At 41.6% G+C, this 27281-nt stretch overlaps 1 protein-coding gene across 5 annotated transcripts in view; it reads right to left on the reverse strand.

Annotated features, from left to right (window-relative positions):
• Positions 1 to 27281, reverse strand: part of MLPH (melanophilin) — a 196267-nt gene that overhangs the window by 140208 nt on the left and 28778 nt on the right. The gene's annotated exons all lie outside the window — the stretch shown is intronic.

Below are 27281 nucleotides of genomic sequence, written 5' to 3' on the forward strand. Positions count from 1 at the left end.
CATGTCTGTACCATCAGATAAGCTATGTTCTATATGTATGAAAGCCAATGTGTCTCCCCATTTAAATGTATGTGATAATTGTGCCATAGTGTCCAAACAAAGTAAGGACAGTAATGCAACAGATAATGATATTGCCCAAGATGATTCCTCAAATGAGGGGAGTAAACATGATACTACATCATCCCCTACTGTGTCTACACCAGTTATGCCCACACAGGAGGCCCCTAGTACATCTAGTGCGCCAATACTTATTACCATGCAACAATTAACGGCTGTAATGGATAACTCCATAGCAAATCTTTTATCCAAAATGCCTACTTATCAGAGAAAGCGCGATTGCTCTGTTTTAAACACTGAAGAGCAAGAGGACGCTGATGATAACTGTTCTGACATACCCTCACACCAATCTCAAGGGGCCATGAGGGAGGTTTTGTCTGATGGAGAAATTTCAGATTCAGGAAAAATTTCTCATCAAGCTGAACCTGATGTTGTGACATTTAAATTTAAATTAGAACATCTCCGCGCACTGCTTAAGGAGGTGTTATCTACTCTGGATGATTGTGACAATTTGGTCATTCCAGAGAAATTATGTAAGATGGACAAGTTCCTAGAGGTTCCGGTGCCCCCCGACGCTTTTCCTATACCCAAGCGGGTGGCGGACATAGTAAATAAAGAGTGGGAAAGGCCCGGCATACCTTTTGTTCCCCCCCCTATATTTAAGAAATTATTTCCTATAGTCGACCCCAGAAAGGACTTATGGCAGACAGTCCCCAAGGTCGAGGGGGCGGTTTCTACTCTAAACAAACGCACTACTATTCCTATCGAAGATAGTTGTGCTTTCAAAGATCCTATGGATAAGAAATTAGAGGGTTTGCTTAAAAAGATTTTTGTACAGCAAGGTTACCTTCTACAACCAATTTCATGCATTGTTCCTGTCACTACGGCAGCGTGTTTCTGGTTCGAGGAACTAGAAAAATCGCTCAGTAAAGAATCTTCGTATGAGGAGGTTATGGACAGAGTTCAAGCACTTAAATTGGCTAACTCTTTTGTTTTAGATGCCGCTTTGCAATTAGCTAGATTAGCGGCGAAAAATTCAGGGTTTGCTGTCGTGGCGCGCAGAGTGCTTTGGCTAAAGTCTTGGTCAGCGGATGTGTCTTCCAAGACAAAATTGCTTAACATTCCTTTCAAAGGTAAAACATTATTTGGACCTGATTTGAAAGAGATTATTTCAGACATCACTGGGGGAAAGGGCCACGCCCTCCCACAGGATAGGTCTTTTAAGGCTAATAATAAGCCTAATTTTCGTCCCTTTCGCAGAAACGGACCAGTCTCTAATTCTGTATCCTCTAAGCAAGAGGGTAATACTTCACAACCCAAACCAGCCTGGAAACCACTGCAAGGCTGGAACAAGGGTAAGCAGGCCAAGAAGCCTACCACTGCTACCAAAACAGCATGAAGGGATAGCCCCCGATCCGGGACCGGATCTAGTGGGGGGCAGACTTTCTCTCTTTGCTCAGGCTTGGGCAAGAGATGTTCAGGATCCTTGGGCGCTAGAAATAGTTTCTCAAGGTTATCTCCTGGAATTCAAGGAACTACCCCCAAGGGGAAGGTTCCACAGGTCTCAATTATCTTCAAACCAAATAAAGAGACAGGCATTCTTACATTGTGTAGAAGACCTGTTAAAGATGGGAGTGATACATCCAGTTCCAATAAGAGAACAAAGAAGAGGATTTTATTCCAATCTGTTCATAGTTCCCAAAAAAGAGGGAACATTCAGACCAATTTTGGATCTAAAGATCCTAAACAAATTTCTCAGGGTACCATCGTTCAAAATGGAAACTATTCGAACGATCCTACCTAACTATCCAGGAAAATCAATTTATGACTACCGTGGATTTAAAGGATGCGTACCTACATATTCCTATCCACAAGGAACATCATCAGTTCCTAAGGTTCGCTTTTCTGGACAAGCATTACCAGTTTGTGGCACTTCCATTTGGATTAGCCACTGCTCCAAGGATTTTCACAAAGGTACTAGGGTCCCTTCTAGCGGTTCTAAGACAAAGGGGCATTGCAGTAGTACCTTACTTGGACGACATCCTGATTCAAGCGTCGTCCCTGTCAAAAGCAAAGGCTCATACGGACATCGTCCTAGCCTTTCTCAGATCTCACGGATGGAAGGTGAACAAAGAAAAAAGTTCTCTGTCCCCGTCAACAAGAGTTCCCTTCTTGTGAACAATAATAGATTCCTTAGAAATGAGGATTTTTCTGACAGAGGTCAGAAAATCAAAACTTCTAAGCTCTTGTCAAGTACTTCATTCTGTTCCTCGTCCTTCCATAGCGCAGTGCATGGAAGTAATAGGATTGATGGTTGCAACAATGGACATAGTTCCTTTTGCACGAATTCATCTAAGACCATTACAACTGTGCATGCTCAGACAGTGGAATGGGGATTATACAGACTTGTCTCCGACGATTCAAGTAGATCAAAAGACCAGAGATTCACTCCGTTGGTGGCTGACCCTGGACAATCTGTCACAGGGAATGAGCTTCCGCAGACCAGAGTGGGTCATTGTCACGACCGACGCCAGCCTAGTGGGCTGGGGCGCGGTCTGGGAATCCCTGAAAGCTCAGGGTCTATGGTCTCGGGAAGAGTCTCTTCTCCCGATAAACATTCTGGAACTGAGAGCGATATTCAATGCTCTCAGAGCTTGGCCTCAACTAGCAAAGGCCAAATTCATAAGGTTTCAGTCAGACAACATGACGACCGTTGCATATATCAATCATCAGGGGGGAACAAGGACTTCCCTGGCGATGAAAGAAGTGACCAAGATAATTCAATGGGCGGAGGATCACTCCTGCCACTTGTCTGCGATCCACATCCCAGGAGTGGAAAATTGGGAAGCGGATTTTCTGAGTCGTCAGACATTCCATCCGGGGGAGTGGGAACTCCATCCGGAAATCTTTGCCCAAATAACTCAATTATGGGGCATTCCAGACATGGATCTGATGGCGTCTCGTCAGAACTTCAAGGTTCCTTGCTACGGGTCCAGATCCAGGGATCCCAAGGCAACCCTAGTAGATGCACTAGTAGCACCTTGGACCTTCAACCTAGCTTATGTATTCCCACCGTTTCCTCTCATCCCCAGGCTGGTAGCCAGGATCAATCAGGAGAGGGCCTCGGTGATCTTGATAGCTCCTGCGTGGCCACGCAGGACTTGGTATGCAGACCTGGTGAATATGTCATCGGCTCCACCATGGAAGCTACCTTTGAGACAGGACCTTCTTGTTCAGGGTCCATTCGAACATCCGAATCTGGTTTCCCTCCAACTGACGGCTTGGAGATTGAACGCTTGATTTTATCAAAGCGTGGGTTTTCAGATTCTGTAATAGATACTCTGATTCAGGCTAGAAAGCCTGTAACTAGAAAAATTTACCATAAAATATGGAAAAAATATATCTGTTGGTGTGAATCTAAAGGATTCCCATGGAACAAGATAAAAATTCCTAAGATTCTATCCTTTCTACAAGAAGGTTTGGAGAAAGGATTATCTGCAAGTTCTCTGAAGGGACAGATCTCTGCTTTATCTGTTTTACTTCACAAAAGACTGGCAGCTGTGCCAGATGTTCAAGCATTTGTTCAGGCTCTGGTTAGGATCAAGCCTGTTTACAGACCTTTGACTCCTCCCTGGAGTCTAAATCTAGTTCTTTCAGTTCTTCAAGGGGTTCCGTTTGAACCCTTACATTCCGTAGATATTAAGTTATTATCTTGGAAAGTTTTGTTTTTGGTTGCAATTTCTTCTGCTAGAAGCGTTTCAGAGTTATCTGCTCTGCAGTGTTCTCCGCCCTATCTGGTGTTCCATGCAGATAAGGTGGTTTTGCGTACTAAGCCTGGTTTTCTTCCGAAAGTTGTTTCCAACAAAAATATTAACCAGGAGATAGTTGTACCTTCTTTGTGTCCGAATCCAGTTTCAAAGAAGGAACGTTTGTTACACAATTTGGACGTAGTCCGTGCTCTAAAATTCTATTTAGAGGCTACTAAAGATTTCAGACAAACATCTTCCTTGTTTGTTGTTTATTCTGGTAAAAGGAGAGGTCAAAAAGCGACTTCTACCTCTCTTTCCTTTTGGCTTAAAAGCATTATCCGATTGGCTTATGAGACTGCTGGACGGCAGCCTCCTGAAAGAATCACAGCTCACTCCACTAGGGCTGTGGCTTCCACATGGGCCTTCAAGAACGAGGCTTCTGTTGACCAGATATGTAAGGCAGCGACTTGGTCTTCACTGCACACTTTTGCCAAATTTTACAAATTTGATACTTTTGCTTCTTCGGAGGCTATTTTTGGGAGAAAGGTTTTGCAAGCCGTGGTGCCTTCCATTTAGGTGACCTGATTTGCTCCCTCCCTTCATCCGTGTCCTAAAGCTTTGGTATTGGTTCCCACAAGTAAGGATGACGCCGTGGACCGGACACACCAATGTTGGAGAAAACAGAATTTATGCTTACCTGATAAATTACTTTCTCCATCGGTGTGTCCGGCCCACGGCCCGCCCTGGTTTTTTAATCAGGTCTGATGAATTATTTTCTCTAACTACAGTCACCACGGTATCATATGGTTTCTCCTATATATATTTCCTCCTGTCCGTCGGTCGAATGACTGGGGTGGGCGGAGCCTAGGAGGGATCATGTGACCAGCTTTGCTGGGACTCTTTGCCATTTCCTGTTGGGGAAGAGAATATCCCACAAGTAAGGATGACGCCGTGGACCGGACACACCGTTGGAGAAAGTAATTTATCAGGTAAGCATAAATTCTGTTTTATCCCCTCTGAAAGATAGTGTACAATGTTGGGCAGCAATCCGCTGCCGGAATTTAAAGGGCCATTATACACTCATTTTTTCTTTGCATAAATGTTTTGTAGATCAGTGGTTCTCAACCAAAGTGACCTCAAGGCCCGGTAAATTTTAGCTGGACATGTCCAGGGCCCGGTAGATATATATACACTAATGCAAGATGAGGAACCAGCACTCAATATCCAAGAGAGCCTCTGGGGTGCACTTTTAATCAGAATAATATTCACAACTGCAAAGAAGGCACTCTCCGTTGTTCATAAATTCATTTATTTGTTAAGGTAAACATCTCCGTTGTTCACAAATTCATTTATTTGTTAAGGTAAACATTTTCGGCGTCTCCCCTGTCCTCAGACCTCAGTCGTTTACCTTAACAAATAAATGAATTTGTGAACAACGGAGAGTGCCTTCTTTGCTGGTGTGAATATATATATATATATATATATATATATATATATATACTGTGTGTAGATATATATATATATATATATAGTAAGCAGCAGGGATTTGCCCTATCAGTAACTAAGCAGTTCAGTGTGGGTTTAGTGGGTGCCCTGGAGTGTGGGGGGTCCTGCCGAGGGTCTGTCGCTGTGAGGGCCATGGAGTGTGAGGTCTGCCCCTGGAGGTTGGGGGCTCTTTCTTTGGCCCTTAATGTTGGGGATCCTGGCTCTGGAGGTTGATGGGCCTGTTGGGATTAGGACAGAGAGGCTACCATGTTCATTTGCATAAATGTGAATACATTTGGGTCAGTGTTTTTCAGTTTTCCTGGGGCCTTGATTGGTCAGTCTGCCCCTGGTGTGCAGTAGGGTAAGAGTGTGCAATGGGGGCATGACAGGTCAGGGCCCACCAGCAGGGCTATCACGGCCCGGTAATGGGCCACGGCCCAGCTGTTGAGAAACCAGGTTGTAGATGATATATTTATAAAGCCCATAAAGGTTTTTTTTTTTTAAATAAATGTATAGTTTTGCTTATTTTTAAATAACATTGCTCTGATTTTCAGACTCCTAACCAAGCCCCAAAGTTTTATGTGAATACCGTCAGCTACCTTCTCCAGCTTGCTCCTGTTTGTGTAAAGGGTCTTTTCATATGCAAAAGAAGGGGGAGGGGGAGTGTCTTATTTGCCACTTGCAGTGGGCTTTCCAGCTACCTTTTCAACAGAGCCAAACTGACAGCTTCTAAGTAAGTTTTTAAACAGTTTTATACTGGATTTTTATATCAGTATCTGTGCATCTTATTCTTTATAGTAGTGTCTATTACATGCAGTTATATGAAAATGAGTGTATACTGTCCCTTTAACATTGCACGTAAGTGCTCCTCTGCGCTCATGTGCAACCCCGCCCAATGCCCGTGCACAGCTAATCAGGGCAAATTCCCACCTGCAGTCGAAAGGGAGTAGAAGGGTTTGATAAATCGAGCCCATAGTATATATTTATCCCATGACAGATGGTATACATTAATTTCCCTGACAGATAGTATACATGTATCACCTGACAGATAGCATACATGTATCCCCTGACAGATAGCATACATGTATCCCCTGACAGATAGCATACATGTATCCCCTGACAGATAGCATACATGTATCCCCTGACAGATAGCATACATGTATCCCCTGACAGATAGCATACATGTATCCCCTGACAGATAGCATACATGTATCCCCTGACAGCATACCTTTATTCCCCTGACAGATAAAAATCATGCATAACCCATGACAAATAGTATACACGTATCCCCCTTGACAGCAAACGGTTAACTCTTGCCATAATTGTGCTTCTACCCCTTTCTAGGAGATTACTTGGCTCTGTCTTGGCCTCCCTGTTCTCTCCTGGATGACTCACTGCTGGCACTATTTGTTTTTTGGGTTTGGGTGAGGTGGAGCAGACATCCTATTTAATCAGTAGGATTAGCATGTTAGGGAGTAAAAATACCTCTAGTACTGGGTAAACATGGCATCCTCAGTGATGTGTCTTGTATAAAAAAAGATATATTAAAGGCCTTGTCTGTTATGCACCCCCATGTATTTGTGCAACAGTATTCATTCCGTAACGTATCACAAGTTTTCCTTCAAGTAACCTGTTATATTTCAGAGTAATATCCTGTGTACCCAAGATTATGGGTTCCCTTTATTTGGAAAAAAACACCTTGTTCTTCTTGCCCCATAAATAAGGGGTAAACAAAGTTACCTGAGAGTTAGTTAGTAGTAGACTAGGTGATGTTTAGTGTGTTCTGGGATTTAAAAGGTAGGCTAACACCAAGATTTATGTTTTAAAATGAGGTGACTCCTTTTGAAGAGACCTCTTTTTCTAATGGTGGTCACATTCTTAAGTGGCTATTAGGTGACCAAGGCAATAGTGACCACCTCATAGAAGGACATTCATATAAAACAAAAACAAAGGGTGGGGTAAACCCTCTGTTGCTTCTCACAATACACAGTGAGAAATAAGGCCCCTCATTTGAAAGTCATAAATCTATACTTTCAAATGAGTGGTTTTATATTAATCCTGGTGATTACCCTATGGATAAATGCCTCCTAGAAAAAGATGGCTTAAGACATTTTGCTGCCTAGTTCAAAGATTAAATTATAAAAAAAAGAGAAAGTATGGGGGCTTACAGCACTATTAACTACTAATAAAACATAGCCTTTATTAATAAATTAAAATCATTGACAGAAGGTAATATCACATCTAATCACCCTGCTCACACACCACCCTCCCACTGGGTAAGGTTATATAGTACTGAAAAAAGCAGAGTGAATAAGAAAATAAACAGAAAAACAAGAAAAAATTGTAGAAAAGTAAATTTATGCTTACCTGATAAATTAATTTCTTCTATGGTACGACGAGTCCACGGATTCATCCTTTACTTGTGGGATATTATCCTCCTGCTAACAGGAAGTGGCAAAGAGCACCACAGCAGAACTGTCTATATATCTCCTCCCTTAGCTCCACCCCCAGTCATTCGACCGAAGGTACAGGAAGAAAAAGGAGAAACTAAAAGGTGCAGAGGTGACTGAAGTTTAAAATAAAAAAATATAATCTGTCTTAAAAAGACAGGGCGGGCCGTGGACTCGTCATACCATAGAAGAAATTAATTTATCAGGTAAGCATAAATTAACTTTTCTTCTATAAGGTACGACGAGTCCACGGATTCATCCTTTACTTGTGGGATACAATACCAAAGCTACAGGACACGGATGAACGGGAGGGACAAGACAGATGGTTAAACAGAAGGCACCACTGCTTGAAGAACTTTTCTCCCAAAAATAGCCTCCGAAGAAGCAAAAGTATCAAATTTGGAAAATTTGGAAAAGGTATGAAGCGAAGACCAAGTCGCAGCCTTACAAATCTGTTCAACAGAAGCATCATTTTTAAAAGCCCATGTGGAAGCCACCGCTCTAGTAGAGTGAGCTGTAATTCCTTTAGGAGGCTGCTGTCCAGCAGTCTTGTATGCCAAACGGATGATGCTTTTCAGCCAAAAAGAAAGAGAGGTAGCCATAGCTTTTTGACCTCTACGTCTTCCAGAATAGACAACAAACAAAGAAGATGTTTGACGGAAATCTTTGGTCGCTTGCAAGTAAAACTTCAAAGCACGAACCACGTCCAAGTTGTGCAACAGACGCTCCTTCTTAGAGGATGGATTAGGACACAGATAAGGAACAACAATTTCTTGATTGATATTCCTATTAGTAACAACCTTAGGAAGGAATCCAGGTTTGGTACGCAAAACCACCTTATCAGCATGGAAAACAAGATAAGGTGAGTCGCATTGCAACGCAGATAGTTCAGAAACTCTTCGAGCCAAAGAGATAGCAACTAAAAACAGAACTTTTCAAGATAGAAGCTTAATATCTATGGAATGCATAGGTTCAAACGAAACCCCTTGAAGAACTTTTAGAACTAAATTCAGACTCCATGGCGGAGCAACAGGTTAAAACACAGGCTTGATTCTAATTAAAGCCTGACAGAACGACTGAACGTCTGGAACATCTGCCAGACGCTTGTGCAGTAGAATTGATAAAGCAGATATCTGTCCCTTTAAGGAACTAGCTGATAGCCCCTTCTCCAATCCTTCTTGGATAAAGGACAAAATCCTAGGAATCCTGATCTTACTCCATGAGTAGCCTTTGGATTTGCACCAATAAAGATATTTACGCCATATCTTATGATAAATTTTCCTAGTGACAGGCTTACAAGCCTGAATCAAGGTATCTATGACCGACTCAGAGAAACCCCGCTTGGATAAAATCAAGCGTTCAATCTCCAAGCAGTCAGCCGCAGAGAAACTAGATTTGGATGCTGGAACGGACCTTGAATCAGAAGGTCCTGTCTCAGTGGCAGAGTCCATGGTGGAAGAGATGACATGTCCACCAGGTCTGCATACCAAGTCCTGCGTGGCCACGCAGGTGCTATCAAAATCACAGAAGCTCTCTCCTGTTTGATTCTGGCAATCAAACGAGGAAGGAGAGGAAATGGTGGAAACACCTAAGCCAGGTTGAACGACCAGGGTACTGCTAGAGCATCTATCAGTACTGTCTGAGGATCCCTTGACCTAGACCCGTAACAAGGAAGTTTGGCGTTCTGACGAGACGCCATCAGATCCAATTCTGGTGTAACCCATTGCTGAATCAATTGTGCAAACACCTCCGGATGGAGATCCCACTCCCCCGGATGAAAAGTCTGACGACTTAGAAAATCCGCTTCCCAGTTCTCCACTCTTGGGATATAGATTGCTGATAGATGGCAAGAGTGAGTCTCTGCCCATCAAATTATTTTGGTAACCTCTATCATCTCTAGAGAACTCTTTGTTCCCCCCTGATGATTGATATATGCTACAGTTGTGGAATCTTATGAATCTGGCAGAAGCCAGCTGAGGCCACGCCTGAAGCGCGTTGAATATCGCTCTCAGTTCTAGAATATTTATCGGGAGGAGAGTCTCCTCCTGAGTCCACAAACCCTGTGCTTTCAGGGAATTCCAGACTGCACCCCAGCCCAATAGGCTGGCGTCCGTCGTCACTATGACCCATGCTGGCCTGCGGAAACACATTCCCTGGGACAGATGATCCTGTGAAAACCACCAAAGAAGAGAGTCTCTGGTCTCTTGATCCAGATTTATCTGAGGAGATAAATCTGCATAATCCCCATTCCACTGATTGAGCATGCATAGTTGCAGTGGTCTGAGATGCAAGCGAGCAAACGGAACTATGTCCATTGCCGCTACCATTAGTCCGATTACCTCCATACACTGAACCACTTACGGCCGAGGAATGGAATGAAGAGCTCGGCAGGTGGTTAAAATCTTTGATTTCCTGGCCTCCGTCAAAAAATTTTTCATGTCCACCGAATCTATCAGAGTTCCCAGGAATGGAACTCTTGTGAGAGGGATAAGTGAACGTTCACCTTCCACCCGTGAGATCTTAGAAAAGCCAATACGATGTCCGTGTGAGATTTGGTTAGTTGGTAAGTCGACGCCTGAATTAAGATATCGTCCAGATAAGGCGCCACTGCTATGCCCCGCGGCCTTAGAACCGCCAGAAGGGACCCTAGCACCTTTGTGAAAATTCTGGGAGCTGTGGCCAACCCGAAGGGAAGAGCCACAAACTGGTAATGCTTGTCCAGAAAGGCGAACCTGAGGAACTGGTGATGATCTTTGTGGATAGGGATGTGTAGATACGCATCCTTTAAGTCCACGGTGGTCATATATTGACCCTCCTGGATCATTGGTAAAATAGTCTGAATGGTCTCCATCTTGAAGGATGGGACTCTGAGGAATTTGTTTAGGATCTTGAGATCTAAAATTTGTCTGAAGGTTCCCTCTCTTTTGGAAACCACAAACAGTTTGGAGTAGAACCCCTGCCCCTGTTCTGTTTTCGGAACTGGGCAGATCACTCCCATGGTATATAGGTCTTCTACACAGCGTAAGAACGCCTCTCTTTTTGTCTGGTTTACAGACAATTGAGAAAGATGGAATCTCCCCCTTGGAGGAGAATCTTTGAAATCTAGAAGATACCCCTGGGTTACGATTTCTAAAGCCCAGGAGTCCTGAACATCTCTTGCCCAAGCCTGAGCAAAGAGAGAAAGTCTGCCCCCTACTAGATCCGGTCCCGGATCGGGGGCTACCCCTTCATGCTGTCTTGGTGGCACCAGCGGGCTTCTTGGCCTGTTTACCTTTGTTCCAAGCCTGGTTAGGTCTCCAGACTGACTTGGATTGAGCAAAATTCCCCTCTTGCTTTGCAGCAGGGGAAGAGGTAGAGGAACCACCTTTGAAGTTTCGAAAGGAACGAAAATGATTTTGTTTGGTCCTCATCTTATTTGTCTTATCCTGAGGAAGGGCATGGCCTTTCCCTCCAGTGATGTCTGAAATTATCTCTTTCAGTTCAGGCCCGAATAGGGTCTTACCTTTGAAAGGGATGGCTAAAAAGGGATGGCTAAAAGCTTAGATTTTGATGACACATAAGCAGACCAGGACTTAAGCCATAACGCTCTACGTGCTAAAATGGCAAAACCTGAATTCTTTGCCGCTAATTTAGCCAGTTGAACAGCGGCATCTGTAATGAAAGAATTAGCTAGATTGAGAGCCCTAATTCTATCCAGAATATCATCTAATGGGGTCTCAACCTGAAGAGCCTCCTCCAGAGCCTCGAACCAAAAAGCAGCTGCAGTAGTTACAGGAACAATGCACGCTATAGTTTGGAGAAGAAAACCCTGATGAACAAATATTTTCTTTAGGAGACCATCTAATTTTGTATGCATAGGATCTTTGAAAGCACAACTGTCCTCAATAGGTATAGTTGTACACTTAGCCAGGGTAGAAATAGCTCCCTCCACCTTAGGGACCGTCTGCCACGAGTCCCGCATGGTGTCTGATATTGGAAACATTTTCTTAAAAGTAGGAGGGGGAGCGAACGGAATACCTGGTCTATCCAACTCCTTAGTAACAATGTCCGAAATCCTCTTAGGGACCGGAAAAACATTAGTGTAAGCAGGAACCTCTAGAAATCTGTCCATTTTACACAATTTCTCTGGAACTACAATAGGGTCACAATCATCCAGAGTCGCTAAAACCTCCCTGAGCAATAAGCGGAGGTGTTCTAGTTTAAATTTAAAAGCCGTCATATCTGAGTCTGTCTGAGGGAACATCTTTCCTGAATCAGAAATCTCTCCCTCAGACAGCAAATCCCTCACCCCCAACTCAGAACATTGTGAGGGTACATCGGATATGGCTAATAAAGCGTCAGAGGGCTCAGCATTTGTTCTCACACCAGACCTACTGCGCTTCCCCTGCAACCCAGGCAGCTTAGATAAAACCTCGGTGAGGGTAGTATTCATAACTGTGGCCATATCTTGCAGGGTGAAAGAATTAGACGCACTAGAAGTACTTGGCGTCGCTTGTGCGGGCGTTAATGGTTGTGACACTTGGGGAGAATTAGATGGCATAACCTGATTCCCTTCTGACTGAGAATCATCCTGAGACATACTTTTAGTAGCTAAAATATGTTCTTTGCAATTGATTGACCTTTCAGTGCATGAGGGACACATTCTAAGTGGGGGTTCCACAATGGCTTCTAAACATATTGAACAATGACTTTCCTCAATGTCAGACATGTTGAACAGGCTAGTAATGACTACAAACAAGCATGAAAACACTTTATTTAGTGAAAAAAACAACAATCTTAAAAAAACGGTACTGCGCCTTTAAGAGAAAAAAAGCATACAAGTTCTGCAAAACTGCTTTAAAAAGCACCAAATTTTTCAAATTTTGGATAGCAGACTCAATATGTGTAGTTAAGTTTGCCCCACAAGAAAATTTAACATTTAACCCTTCATTGTGCAAACCGGATTGAATTAAGGCCTAAATCCGGAAAAAACACCCCCAGCACCTTGCCACAGCCTTGCTGTGGCGCCTACCTGCCCTCAGGGATTGTAAATATGGGGTTAAAGCTTCAATTTGGCCCAAAACATCTACAAGGGCCCTCAGGAGTTGGAGCTTGCTGAATGAAAACAACTGCGCATCTGAGGCGCGAAAATAGGCCCCGCCCATCTCACTCGATGTCTCTACAGCCTCAAAGAACCGCACCAGAGCGGTTTTAAACTAGCCATGTGGGTTCTGAGACCCAAAAAATAAGCCAAGTGTACCCTCAATAAAGTTGCCCAAAAAACGTTATTGCCCACAAAACGTTAACAGTGTCAACCATTTTTTAATTAGCCCTTTATGCAAGCTTAGTAATGCCCTTCTATAACTCTTAGAATTACTGCTTACCCTTACCCACATGGGGATACTGTCAGCCTTTCTGAAATACACAGTCTCTCCAGAAAAAATGACTTAACATACCTCACTGCTATATAGCATGAAAACGTTCCTCACACTGAAGTTTCCTGTACTCCTCAGCCTCTGTGGGAACAGCACTGGATCTTAGTTACAAATGATTGGATAGCACCAATAAACAAGTGCTGTCTATGGTCTGAACCAAAAATTTGCTGCCTCCTTAGCTTAGATGCCTTCTTTTTCAAATAAAGATAGCAAGAGAATGAAGAAAAATTGACAATAGGAGTAAATTAGAAAGTTGCTTGAAATTGCATGCTCTATCTGAATCATGAAAGAAAAAAATTGGGTTCAGTGTCCCTTTAATAAAGGCTATGCTTTATTAGTAGGGAATAGTGCTGTAAACCCCATACTTTCTCTCTTTTATATAATTTAATTGTAATTTTGTAGGATTAGCACCCTATCTCATAGAAATATTTTTATTATTTATATATTATATATTCTAGTTTAAAGATTGTAATGATTCCCTTCAAACTCTATGTCCGCTACAATCTAAACCTTACCATAAAGATCAGCTGTATGAAATTTCACAAAAGAAACATACTGATACCCAGATGATGGAATCCATATGAGAGAAATCTACCTCACAACAATTAACCCCTTAATGACCACGACTTACCATATAAACACATAAATGCATATGTATACATATACAAACATATATATATATATATATATATATATATATAATTGCATTGGAGCCCTTTGCAGTTAAAGGGACATGAAACCCAACATTTGTATTTCATGATTTAGACAGAGCATACATTTTTAAACAACTTTCCAATTTACTTATTGTATCTAATTTGCTTCATTCTTTTAGTATCCTTTGTTGAAAAGCATATCTAGATAGGCTCAGGAGCTAGGAGCTAGCTACTGATTTGTGTCTATACATATATGCCTCTTGTGATTGGCTTACCGATATGTTCAGCTAGTTCCCAGTAGTGCATTGCTGCTCCTTCAAGAAAGGATACCAAGAGAATAAAGCAAAATTGATAATAGAGTTAAATTATAAAAATGTTTACAATTGTATGCGTTATCTAACTCATTAAAGAAAATCTTTGTGTTTCATGTCCCTTTAAGTAGATGAAAACATGTAAAGGCATATTTATGCAATATTCATAATATTCGATATGCAACATTCATGTTATACTGTGTATTTACTGTTCTGCATATAATCATGTATATATATATATATATATATATATATATATATATATATATATATATATATATATATAGGTATAGATATATATTGTACAAAAAAGCATCAGATATATGTAGAAATATTTATTTATGAATAAATAGAAGATATTCTATTTGTAAAAAACATTGGAATGTGAAATATTCATATTTTCATGTCGAGTTAGCGCACATGAGAACATGTGATCGTATTTGCACAAGAGAAGGGTGTTAGGTTTTTCCCCCACTTTTTTATCCATTGACTTCTATGGTGGAATACCTGAACGTGCACTCGATAATCGTCTTTTTGCGCTCGACGGGTTAGCGTGAGAGCGAAAACAGTTTACTTTTAACTCATAATACGAGTGCAGCCCGACAAGCACAAAAAGCTTACTTCTAGCGCAATTAACGCTCGAGTGGGAGCATTAATTAGCGCTTCATTTGTTATTTGACCCTTAGAAAGCTACAGGTTTTTGGGGAAAAGTGACGAATAATATTTTATATACTTTTTTTTAACTTTTTTTCGTAAATTTATAATAATGTCTTAATTCTGTGAATAAAAAGCTAGTTAAAACTGTTATCTACTGAAAGCCCTTTTTATACCAAAAAATAATATATCTATACTATAATCGCGTTTGTAAAGCGTCCGTCTCAGTCGCCAGTTGCGCAGGCATCCTCAACGGAATGTTGGCTGCGCGCGTAGCCAAAACAATCCACCTGGATGCAGCGTAAGCAAACCCGAAGCCTTAAAGAGACAGTCAACACCCGAATTGTTGTTGTTTTAAAAGATAGATAATCCCTTAATTATCAAGTCGCCAGTTTTGCATAACCAACACAGTTATAATTATACACGTTTTACCTCTGTAATTACCTTGTATCTATGGTAAATTCACGTGCATGAGCTCAATGTTATCTATATGAAACACGTGAACTAATGCCCTCTAGTGGTGAAAAAATATCAAAATGCATTTAGATTAGAGGCGGCCTTCAAGGTCTAAGAAATTAGCATATGAACCTCCTAGGTTTAGCTTTCAACTAAGAATACCAAGAGAACAAAGCAAAGATGGTGATAAAAGTAAATTGGAAAGTTGTTTAAAATGACATGCCCTTTTTGAAACATGACTTGATTGTCCCTTTAAAAAAAAAAAAACATGCAACTGCCCACACGAAATAACTAAAACACACGTTACCACCCGCAAGAAATAAAAATAAATTACGTAACCGCCTGCACGAAGTATAACAAAAAAAGACCCTAACCTCCCGCACAAAGTAATAACAAACTCCTAAACCCTCAACCCCCACATCGCAAAACAATAAAGTATTAACCCCTAATCCGCAAATATCATAATTAAAATATTAACCCCTTAACCGCCAACCACCCACATCTCAATAAATCTAATTAACCTATTAACTCCTAAACCGCAAAACCCCATTGCAAAAAAACTATTTAACTTATTAAATCTTAAACCGCCAACCCTCACATCGTAATAAACCTAATTAACCTATTAACCCCTAAACCGCCAAACCCCCACATCGCAATAACCCTAATTAATCTATTAACCCCTAAAGCGCCAAACCCCCACATCACAATAACCCTAATTAACCTATTAACCCCTAAACTGCCAAACCCCCACATCGCAATAACCCTAATTAATATATTAACCCCTATACCACCAACCTCCCACAATGCAAATAACTAATTTAATTACTAAGCCCTCTAACCTAACACCCCTAAATTAACCCCAATTACTACTAAATCACAATTAAAATAAAAAAACTAACATTAAATTACAAAAAATAAAGTCTAACATTACAGAAAAAAATAAACAAAATTATCAAAAATAAAAAAAATTATACCTAATCCATATGAAAATAAACAAAGCTATCCAAAATTAAAAAAAAATCAAACTAATCTAATACCCCTATACCAATAAAAAATCCCCCCCAAAATAAAAACACCCCCTAATCTAATACTAAACTACCAATAGCCCTTAAAAGGGCCTTTTGTAGGGCATTGTCGTAAGTTAAACAGCTCTTTTGCCTCTAAAAAATACTAAGTCCCCCCTAACAGTAAAAAACCCCCACTCACCTAACCTCCCAAAATAAAAAAACCTGACACTGACAAAAACTAAACTACCCATTGCCCCTAAAGGGGAATTTGTATGGGCATTGCCCTTAAAAGGGCAATCAGTTCTTTTCAAGCCCAAAAAAACCCTAATTTAAAAAAAAAAACACCTAAAAAATTAAAATAAAAAGGCCTTAACCTAAGTTCCAAATAGGTACTCACTGTTCCTAAAGTGCAGCGGAGAAGGTCTTCTTCCAGACGAAGCCATCATCTTCTATCTTGATCCAGAGTGAAGGCGGTGCAAAGCGGAGATGCAGAGCTGTATTCCCGATGCCTGGATTCTCAAGGGCGTCCGCGGTCCTCGGCGTCGTGGAGGCTCCTATTCATGCGATTGTCTGTCGCATACTGACGATTGAATGCAAGATACCCCTTATTTATTGGGGTACCTTGCATTCCTATTGGCTGAAATTTTGAACAGCCAATAGCATTTCAGTAGCTATAATCCTATTAGCTGATTTCAAAATTTCAGCTAATAGGAATGCAAGGTACCCCAAATTCATTGCGGCACCTTGCATTCAATCTTCAGTCTACGATGGACATCGGATAAAGAGGAGCCTCCATGCAACTGAGGTACGCCGCCGCCGAGGAACGCCGCCGTTGAGGGGTGCCGCTGAGGATCCAGGCATCGGGAACACAGCTCCGCACCTCCGCTCCGTACCGCCTTCACTACGGATGAAGATAGAAGATGATGGATCCGTCTGGAAGAAGACCTTCTCTCCCGGACTTCAGTAACAGTGAGTACCTATTTGGGGCTTAGGTTTAGGCTTTTTTATTTAAACTTTTGGGGTGGTTTTGTTTTTAGATTAGGGTTTATTTGGGCTTGAAAAAGAGCTGATTTCCCTTTTAAGGGCAATGCCTCAATGGCAATGGGTAGTTTAGTTTTTTTTAGTGTTAGGTTTTTTTTATTTTGGGGGGGTTTAGTGGGTGGGGGGGGACTTAGTATTTTTTAGAGGTAAGAGAGCTGTTTAACTTAGGGCAATGCCCTACAAAAGGCCCTTTTAATGGCTATTGGTCAGTATTAGATTAGGGGGTGTTTTTATTTTGGGGGGATTATTTATTTTCATAGGGGTATTACTTTAAGTTTAATTTTTTTATTTTGGATAGCTTTGTTTATCATTTTCTGTAATTTTACTTTTTTATTTTTTATAACTTTAGCTTGGGGGTTTGTATTTTTTAAACATAGACTGCTCTCTGGCCAGGCTTATCGCCTAGTATATATATATATATATATATATATATATATATATATATATATATATATAGGTTTCATAGGTAAAAAAAAACAACAAAGGCCTTATTTCTGTTTAAATGGAGTGATAGAAAAAATGTTAAAAAATCTCCGGTCCTTTGAGAAAATTTTTCTCTAAAATGACCAATCCTTAAGGGGTTAAAAGCTATGAATAAACAGTAAAAAAAAACAGCTTCAGTCCAGGGTTGTGAAATTGCTTAGCACTGAAGTGGTTACAAGATGAGAAAGGTACCACAGGTAATGGAGAGATTAAATATGCAAGCTAGAAAATGAGTGTAGGTGAGAGGGCAGGAAAGATATATGATGCGATTGGATCAAGCAGGAAAGCTGTAGGATTAGAAGATGAAAGAAGTGCAGATATCACCATAAACAGTATGGAGGCAGCAGGTGCAATAGTGGTAGGACTAGGGAAAGATTAACCAATGACATGTGGGAAAGTCATTCTAAGGTTAGAGATGAAAGTAGAAAAAAAAAAGATTTGTGAAAAATAGAACATTTATGTAAGATGAGATCATAAACTGGTGGAAGAAACAAGCACAGGATCAATTTTTCTCCAGCCTGGTTCTGGTACAGGTTTGGAAGCAGCAGTTATGTTTAGTGTGTCAGACCTGGTTGCCTAGATACTGTTGTAAAATGAAACTGCAAGTTGGAGGGACGATTTGCGGGAAACTATAAAAAAAGGCAAGAGAGTTTCCATATATGAACCTTCTTATAATGAAAATGAAATTGGCTTTGGGACAATTTACAGTGGTTCCCAACGTGGTATTACAGAAGAGGGCACTAACAGGCAAAAAGGGTGGGAGGGGGCACTGAGGGCACCATAGAGGGCACTAGTAGGAAAGCATTAGGAGAGAATGCTAGGGGGCCCTTCCAAGTGTTATTGTTATTTTATTATTATTATACTTTATTTTTGAAGCGCCAACATATTCTGCAGCTCTGTCCACCATCAGTACAATTCATTTAAATAAAACAATAATATAAAACTTGTAAGAGACAGGACAACATTTACAAACACATACAGGAGGAATTAAGGGCCAGATTCCCATGGGAACTTACAATCTAGAAGGGAACTTTATTATCCTAATTTGATGTGTTGTATCCTAGATGAGTAATGTAATGCCACAAAACAAGACGAACTTCCCCGTAGTAAACTGTCACTGAAGCCAAAAATATATATATATAAGTGAAACAACCCAGGTGCCTTTAAATGTCCATAAACATCAACATAATATGGGTATCCCAGGAGAGCACATATGAGAGGCTAGAAAAGCAAGTAGGATAATGATCCAAAAACTGTGACTACACATTAGTCGGCAAGAGTCTGTCTACACACTCACCCCACAGCACGCCTGATCACACCATGTCCTCGAACCGATCCTAATGCAATATCCAATTGCGAGGTTCAGTTCCAGGTGAACCGCAGCTCCGGTGCGGGATTATTCACTATACGAACCTCCTTCCGTTGTGGATACTGCCTGCGTTAGTGGTCGTCGTCTAGTGTGGCGCCTGATGGCATCAGGGGGTTGTGTAGGAAGGTGCGTGAATCTACACCAATCAACTCACTCGCTAATGCCGTATCTTCAGCTCTCCTCGGGAGAAAGTGTATGGACGGCTTCTCGCATCTAGTAGAGGCTGCTGAGGCTCCTTAGAGAAAACCGGGCTCCTTGTAGCCCTTGAATAAATAATAATAAATGGTCTAAGATTACGGCACTACGCCGAACTAGTAGGACCAGCTGTCTCCTGTTTTTGTACTGGTGTCACTGGATTTTATCCTGGTTTGCAATTAAGTCTATGGAAATTTTATCTGCATATAGACTCTCTTTCATAATTTATTATAATGTAATACCACTTTCACTTTTTGTATTTGAGGTTTTACTGCTTTCAAGGCTTTTGCATTTATGATAGTTTGGGTTTATCAGCAACTTATACTCTCTATGACTGTGACAGAGTGCAGCAATTGCAGAAGGCTTATACTTTTTGTTTTTCCAGTGCTATACATTAGCACATATTGTTAATATTATCTGTATTGTTTAGTAGCAGTAAATACAGCAAAGGCCTGTAGCTGACACAGTTGTGTGTATCCCAATGTTCTATCTGCTGTCATCAGATAATAACCTGTGTGCTGTGCACTAATTAACACTTTCCATAAAGTGTGTTTATTGGTGTAGTTGTACAACTATGCTCCAAGCAAACAAATTGATACAAGATGGCATTTTAAGTAACATGAAACCAGATACTGGAGAACTGGTATCACTTCATCAAGTCCATCCATTACATTAACAATCAATTTTTTTTAAAATAGTAAAGTAATTACTAAGGGCCAGATTACAAGTTGAGCACTAAATATTGCTTACGCTAAAGCAATATTTGTGCTCAACTGTGTAATACCAGTGCAAATTAGCTAATGTGGGCTGGTATTAAAAGTGAGGTTCAATGCGACTGCAAACTTGCAATGCACAGAAGCATTGCGCTCATTAGAGCATGCTTTCATAGGCTCCCATGGGAGCCTCGTTCTCATGCCGTGAGACACAGCATGAGAACTAGCACAGCGAAAGGGGTAAGTCGCGCCGCAAATATAAATATATATGTATATGAATATATACATATTTGCAGAGGTGTACGGCACTCACTTTATCACTTCAGCTACCTGGTGCTCTCACTGAGAATATACAAACAGTAGAACAAAAGTGGTGAATCCCACAGACGGTCTCCGTGTCGTAGCCAGGATCCAAACAAGCAGGCACACAGGATTTTTCTTAAACACTCCGTTTAATGGCAGTAAATAAACCAAACGTTTCGGCTCTAACACGAGCCTTTGTCAATGGTGTACAAAACCGTTTCTTTTTGTACACCATTGACAAAGGCTCGTGTTAGAGCCGAAACGTTTGGTTTATTTACTGCCATTAAACGGAGTGTTTAAGAAAAATCCTGTGTGCCTGCTTGTTTGGATCCTGGCTACGACACGGAGACCGTCCGTGGGATTCACCGCTTTTGTTCTACTGAATATATACATATATATTTATGTGTTTATATGTGTATATACACATATTAACAAATAACATATTAACAAACAAACAAATATATATGTATATAAAGGTATAAACTTATATATAAAAATATATATATATATATGTACTGGGAACACACAGTTCCCATAGACCCCAATATAAAGGCACTTTTCAGTGTTGTTTTTTTTCAGCCCTAGAAACTGCTCCATGCTGTATTTTTTCACGGGGAAAAAAATGCTACATTTTGTACATTTTACATTTTTTGGTATTTTTAAAATAATCCTGTGAGTAAATAGTTAGTTGAAACCGTCATCCACTGAAAGTTATTTTTATGCCAAAATATACATAGTTTTCATAGGTAAATCATAAAACAAATGCTCTATTTCTGTTTATACAGGGTGATAGCAAAAATGATACAAATTATCCTGTACTTTGAACAAGTTTTTCTCTAAAATTCCCTGTAGCAAAAAGGTAAAAAAAGCTGTTCATGATAATACCTTTTTAATTATCTGCACTAAAATATAAAAATAAATGATTAAATGTAACTGTTTTAAATCATATTATGATGCCCTGCTATTCTGAATAATATTTTTACAGGGTAAGGTAGAGGCACCAATGGTGACTTTAAGGAACCAAGGAGTTGTTGGACAGAAAAAAATAGGAACCACTGGTCTCAGGTAATGATCAGAGAGTGGGACTATTCAGTCCAATGTCCAGTGAGACTAATCTTTAAAATGACTACAAAGCCGACTCACTAACTAATGGCAAGTTCTTCAAAATACTAAGTACCAACCAGGACAATAATTGGTGCTGTAATTTGACCCAACATTAATAAGATCTATTAAAAAATCATCTTTAAAAAAATGAATAACAAAGGCATAAGAGAGATGTATCCCACTGGAAAGTTCTTTGAGTTGAAAGTGAATCTATGTCATCAACTCATTTACTAAATCATGCTGTGGCTGGAAAACATAAATTATGCTTACCTGATAATTTAATTTCCTTCTGTACAGGGAGAGTCCACAGCTGCATTCCTTACTTGTGGGAAATACTGAACCTGGCCACCAGGAGGAGGCAAAGACACCCCAGCCAAAGGCTTAAATACCTCCCCCCACCTCCCTCATCCCCCAGTCATTCTGCTGAGGGAACAAGGAACAGTAGGAGAAATGTAAGGGTGAAAAAGGTGCTAGAAGAATAAGTTAAAATTTAGGGCTGCCCAAGGGAGAACACGGAGCTGTGGACTCTGTACAGAAGGAAAGGAAATTATCAGGTAAGCATAATTTAGGTTTTCCTTCTTAATACAGGGAGAGTCCACAGCTGCATTCCTTACTTGTAGAAAATTATACCCAAGCTCTAGAGGACACTGAATGCTAACGGGAGGGTAAAATTGGAAAGGCAGTGCCCATCGGAGGGCACCACAGTCTACAAAATCCTTTCTCCTGAAGGCTGCTTCCACAGAAGCAAAAACAAAAATTTTGTTAAAATTTAGGAAAAAGAATGTAAGGAGACCCAGGTAGCCACCCTACAAATCTGATCCATAGAGGCTCTATTTTAAAAGATACAAAAGACGACACTAATCTCGTAGAAAGAGCCATAAACCTCTGAAGAGCCTCGTGTCCCGCTGTCTCATATGCCAAATGGAAGATACTCCTCAACTAAAGGAGAAGGAAGTAAAACAGCCTTCTGACCCTTATGATCCCCAGATAGATAACAAACAGAGAAAAAAACTGTCTATGCCTAAGTAGCCTGAAGAAGAACTTCAAGGTACATATCCATCCTATGTGGAAAACTTTCAAGGAAAAAGGAATAGGACATAAGAAAGGAACCACAATTTCTTGATCAAATTTGCGATTTGACACGACCCTAGGAGGCAAATCTAACTAGGTTTGTAGAACAGCCCTATTATCGTGAAACCCCAGATAAGGAGGGTCGCATTGCAAGGTCGCATTCTCAAAGACTTCTGCATGCAGAGGCAATATTTAGACAAAAAAAAAAAAAAAAAACTTCCAAGATAACAACCTAATGTCAACCACATGCATAGGTTCAAAATTAGCCCGATGCTGCTGGAAAAACAAGATCTAAGCTCCACGGAGGAGCATCCAATCGTCCCGGCCTGATCGTAGACAGAACCCTAACAAAAAGAAACAGAAACTGTATATCCGGAACCTCAGCAAGCTTCCAGACCATAAACAGATAGGGCCAAACTGTCAGAACAAAGAACCAGCTAAGAGGCCCTTCTCCAGATCATCCTGGAGGAAAGAAAGGAAGCCTGGCAGACTTGATAGTGTGCTAGTATGAACCACGCTCCTCGCAGAAGAAGGGGGTCCTCCACTAATGAGGAACAAGCTACGCGCTGGAGGGAGAGGACCATAACCTCTCAGAAACCCTCTCCTGGCTAAGACTAAGCGTCAATCTCCATGCAGTCCGCCTCAGAAAAATAAGGTCTGATGAAGCAAAGGGGCCCTGATCCAACAGGTCCCTGCAACAAGGCAACCCTCATGGAAGGAAAGACGACATCCCCACTAAACTGCAAACCACGATCTTTGCGGTCGTGACGGAGCAATCAGCATCACTGATGCCTGCTCCTGCTAGGGTAGAGCCACCCCTAGAGGAAGGAGTGATATGGCAGCAAAAGGAAAAATTGTAATGAACCTCCAAGGCACCACTAATGCATTATCATTAGCTTCGCCAAAGATTCCAAACCACAACCCCTTGCGGGAAATTTGATATTGAAACGGGACAACCTGAGATCTGCATCCGGCATCCCCTTCCATCTGAAAAACTCCTCGGGTGAAGACCTTATCCCCAGATAAGGGAAATGTCTGAAAAAGACTTCCAGCCCGGATGACCGCCCCTGGAGAGAGGATCGCGAGCAGTAGTGGGCCTCCACCCACTACCAAAACCCGAGATGATACCCTTATCGCTAGGGAGACTCTCGTTCGCCTCAGAAGGAGCTCTAAGCCACTGAGAGTAAGACAGACTATAATCTAAAACTGGGACTAACCCAGTAGACTAAACTTCAGAACAAAAGGATTGCCTGAAGATCCATAAAGTCCACAGACCCCATGCCCTCTTGGCATGTCCTCACCATCCTGGCGAATTTGCGACCAAAGTCAAAATTGCCCCGGATGAGTTCAAAAAGATGTCCCCCAGGAGATCTGGACAAAAATACTAGAGAGCAATACCCTCAACCAGTAGTCCAGGTAAATCTGTTATGACAGATTCGAAAACAACGCTGCACCTCTACCTCAGCATACACCGATATTCGGCTGAGATGGGCCCTGACAAAAGGAGTGAAGTCCAAGATGGACCACATGACAAATCCATACCCCTAACACAGAGCTAGCGATGCCTGAAGGAGGTCTGGAGGGAACGACTTGGTGAAGCTAACATCAAACTTTACAAGTCCGATAGATGAGTCCTCATGTCTATGAAGACTAAAATAGCATCTAGGAACCTATCCTGGAGCCCTACACCAGAAAACTCTGGTCAAGTATTCTACCGTCCCCGAGGAACGGGGAAGACAGATGAAAACCCTAGCGGACTCTATCTAACGAGACGCAGGCGATTAGAACCAGATTCCTCTAGACAAGAGAAGCTACCGCTAGATCTGGAGTCTGGCACTGCCAAAAAATCCCTGACTAAAAGATTCTAGAAGCAGAAGCGAGTCTGTCAAGAAACATCAACCTTAGAAACCGGAATGTTCCCTGAAGAGGAATGAAAAGAATGAAATCCTTCCTCAACCGTGGTCCTGCACTGCTTTTCCCGTACCAAAGGTAGAGTGGACCATATAGTCTCCTTCCGAAACAAGGAGACATGATAAGCTTGCTTAAGTACTTTAGGGACCAAGTAGGATGGGAGTTCCCCCCCTCTGTGGGACCACAAACAAAACGGTTTGAATAATATCTCAAACCTCACTCAGCGATAGCAATGATTTCAAAGGAGAACAAAACCGGCGCCCACCTGAAGAGGTTTCCCTCTCTCTGTCTGGAAGACAGGGTCAAGAGAAGGAAAGAGTCCTGAGGCTGGGAATCGAAGCCTAGCTATGACTTCCAAAACCCATGGGTCCTGTACGTCCCTGAAATAGCGACTGAAAAGAGCGATAGACTGTCCCTAACGCGGTCCAAGATAGGACCCGAGACTGGTCCTTACTGCCAACCTAGGTTCGACGGGCCTCTGCTCTGCTTGGACTTATTCCAGGATTGAGTCATCTTCCAAAAAAAAAACACTTGGATTGCTCAGGCTTTGTGGAGGTCTATGACGCTGGGCTTAAACCGCAAGGAAAGAATAAAACAAAGAAAATTGGTCTCTCAGATTCGTTCTCTTCCAAACGGAAAACTGCAGAATAGCGGAATCAAAATAAGTCTTTCCCTCAAGCAGAAGGAAAAAGTAGATTCCAAAGCCATATCTGTCAGAGCGAATCAAGGCCTGAACAGAAAAACTGGAAACCCTAGTTTTGGGGCTAGAAACCGTGAAACCCACAGATAAAAAAATTATAATCTCCAATGTCTTAATTCTTTCTGGAAAATATCAAGGGAACCTCACCTCGAATTGAGACAGAGATGCTTCAATAGGAAGACACCAAGTCGACAGTATACAAATATCCCACGTGAGGAAATATCCTCATAAAAAGAGTTTCATCTAATAATCCAGAGCTCTAAGATTAAACTATCCCCAAATGGAATAGTAAAAACGATCGGCAAGTGCACAAAAAGTGTTAGCCAAATAGGGATGGGCAACAACACAACCCCCCTAAAGAGCCCAGAACTGGGAATCTTAATAACAAACAAAATAAAGACGTAAGGGAAAAGGATCTCTATCCCTTCCTGCCTTAAACAAATTTGCATTCTGATTCAGGGCTCTGATATTCGACTGGCAGATCAGTACTAGGACTCTCTAATATCGTCATAACTTCTCTTAGAAGGAAGCGCAGGCGTGCTACTCTAAATCTAAAAGCGAAATCCTCCTCTGCCGGAGGAATAGAAGCAGCAGGCTCCGACCCAGAAAGTCCGTACTCTGAAGCCTCAGAGAGAACCGCATCCTCAGATGACTGATTGGATACAACCGTCAATTTACATGATGCTCCCTGGGCAGGAGTGCATGGATTAACCCGTCGTTTGCACGTAGCTGTACGAGGCAAAACAGATAAGGCCACAGACATCGCCATACGGAACTGCGGAGTAACGTCTGGTGGAAAAAGGCCCCCTCCAGGAGGAGGATTAGTGGTAAAAGGGGAAGCTGCATGTGTAGGATCAGATGAATGCAGAGGACACACCTCACGGGACGAAGAGTCCTCAGAGGCGGAAATCTCAACATTGGATGAAGAAAACACCCTGTTGCTGCATATGGAACATAATTGAGCGGGCTTGATTACCCGGGCCTCCTCACAATATACACAGGTATCGAATTCTGTCGTAGAGGTCTCATCCTTTAAAACATCAGAATCCTATATAACTAGATAACTGTTACATAAATCAAGAAAAACAACCGGCACCTATACCCCCAATGGCTGGGGCACTCACCACCTCCTATGACCCAGACAGTGTAGATTAAACTTGCTCCTCTCCATAGTCACTCGGTCAGGAATAGGAAATGGAAACCGTGACCACTACCGGTCACACAGTGCGCAATGCAGGACCACCCCTGCTAAAGGAAAAGTGCGCCAAGCTTAATAAAACAGCGCAGCTTTCAAAGTAACGGAGCCACCTGTACGTTTCATATCAGCCTATGAGCCCAAAAACAACTCACACATATAAGCAACATAAATCACATAAACTAATATGATTAACACCCAACTGTTCAACAATCGCCCTCAAGAGATATTAACCCTCGATTCCATAAAGATAAAGGAGTCCCACTGTGACCCTGTCTTCTAGCGTTAACATTTGTGTGTAAAAAATGAAACAATCTTACCGGAATCTATGTCGTGGAACAGAAACACGGTCCTTGAAGTGTGACATACTGTAGCATCGCTTCTGACATGGACCTGAGTGAAGAAAAGTAGGCAACAAAACTCGTCAACTCTGATTGCTTAGGAGCTGTTAATCTGAGTCTGGATGGTTTTGCAGAAAGACTCTCCCTGACTCTAACTTTCATCAATGCTCTCACTGAGAGGCTGACAAGACTACTTAAAACTCCAGTCCCATATAAAAGGGCAGATACCCCTTCTAATAAGGAACTACTTTGAAATCTTCTGACACTTCTCTGCCAACCTCCTGTGACGAAAGGCAAAGAATGACTGGGGGATGAGGGAGGTGGGGAAGGTATTTAACCCTTTAAGGACACAGCTTTCAGTTTGCTCAATTGTTTTATGACGGAAAAATTCTGTCATATGTCCTTAAGAGGTTAAGCCTTTGGCTGGGGTGTCTTTGCCTCCTCCTGGTGGCCAGGTTCAGTATTTCCCACAAGTAAGGAATGCAGCTGTGGACTCTCCCTGTATTAAGAAGGAAAACAAACAAAGGAATTAATAAAGAATATAGACCAGTGATTCCAATCATGTGAGAGTCCTTATATGGATAACATAACTTCCTTCTGAAAGTTTTGATGTGCAACT

This window comes from Bombina bombina, chromosome 1 (genome assembly GCF_027579735.1).
Source record: "Bombina bombina isolate aBomBom1 chromosome 1, aBomBom1.pri, whole genome shotgun sequence".
NCBI classification, from domain to species: Eukaryota; Metazoa; Chordata; class Amphibia; order Anura; family Bombinatoridae; genus Bombina; species Bombina bombina.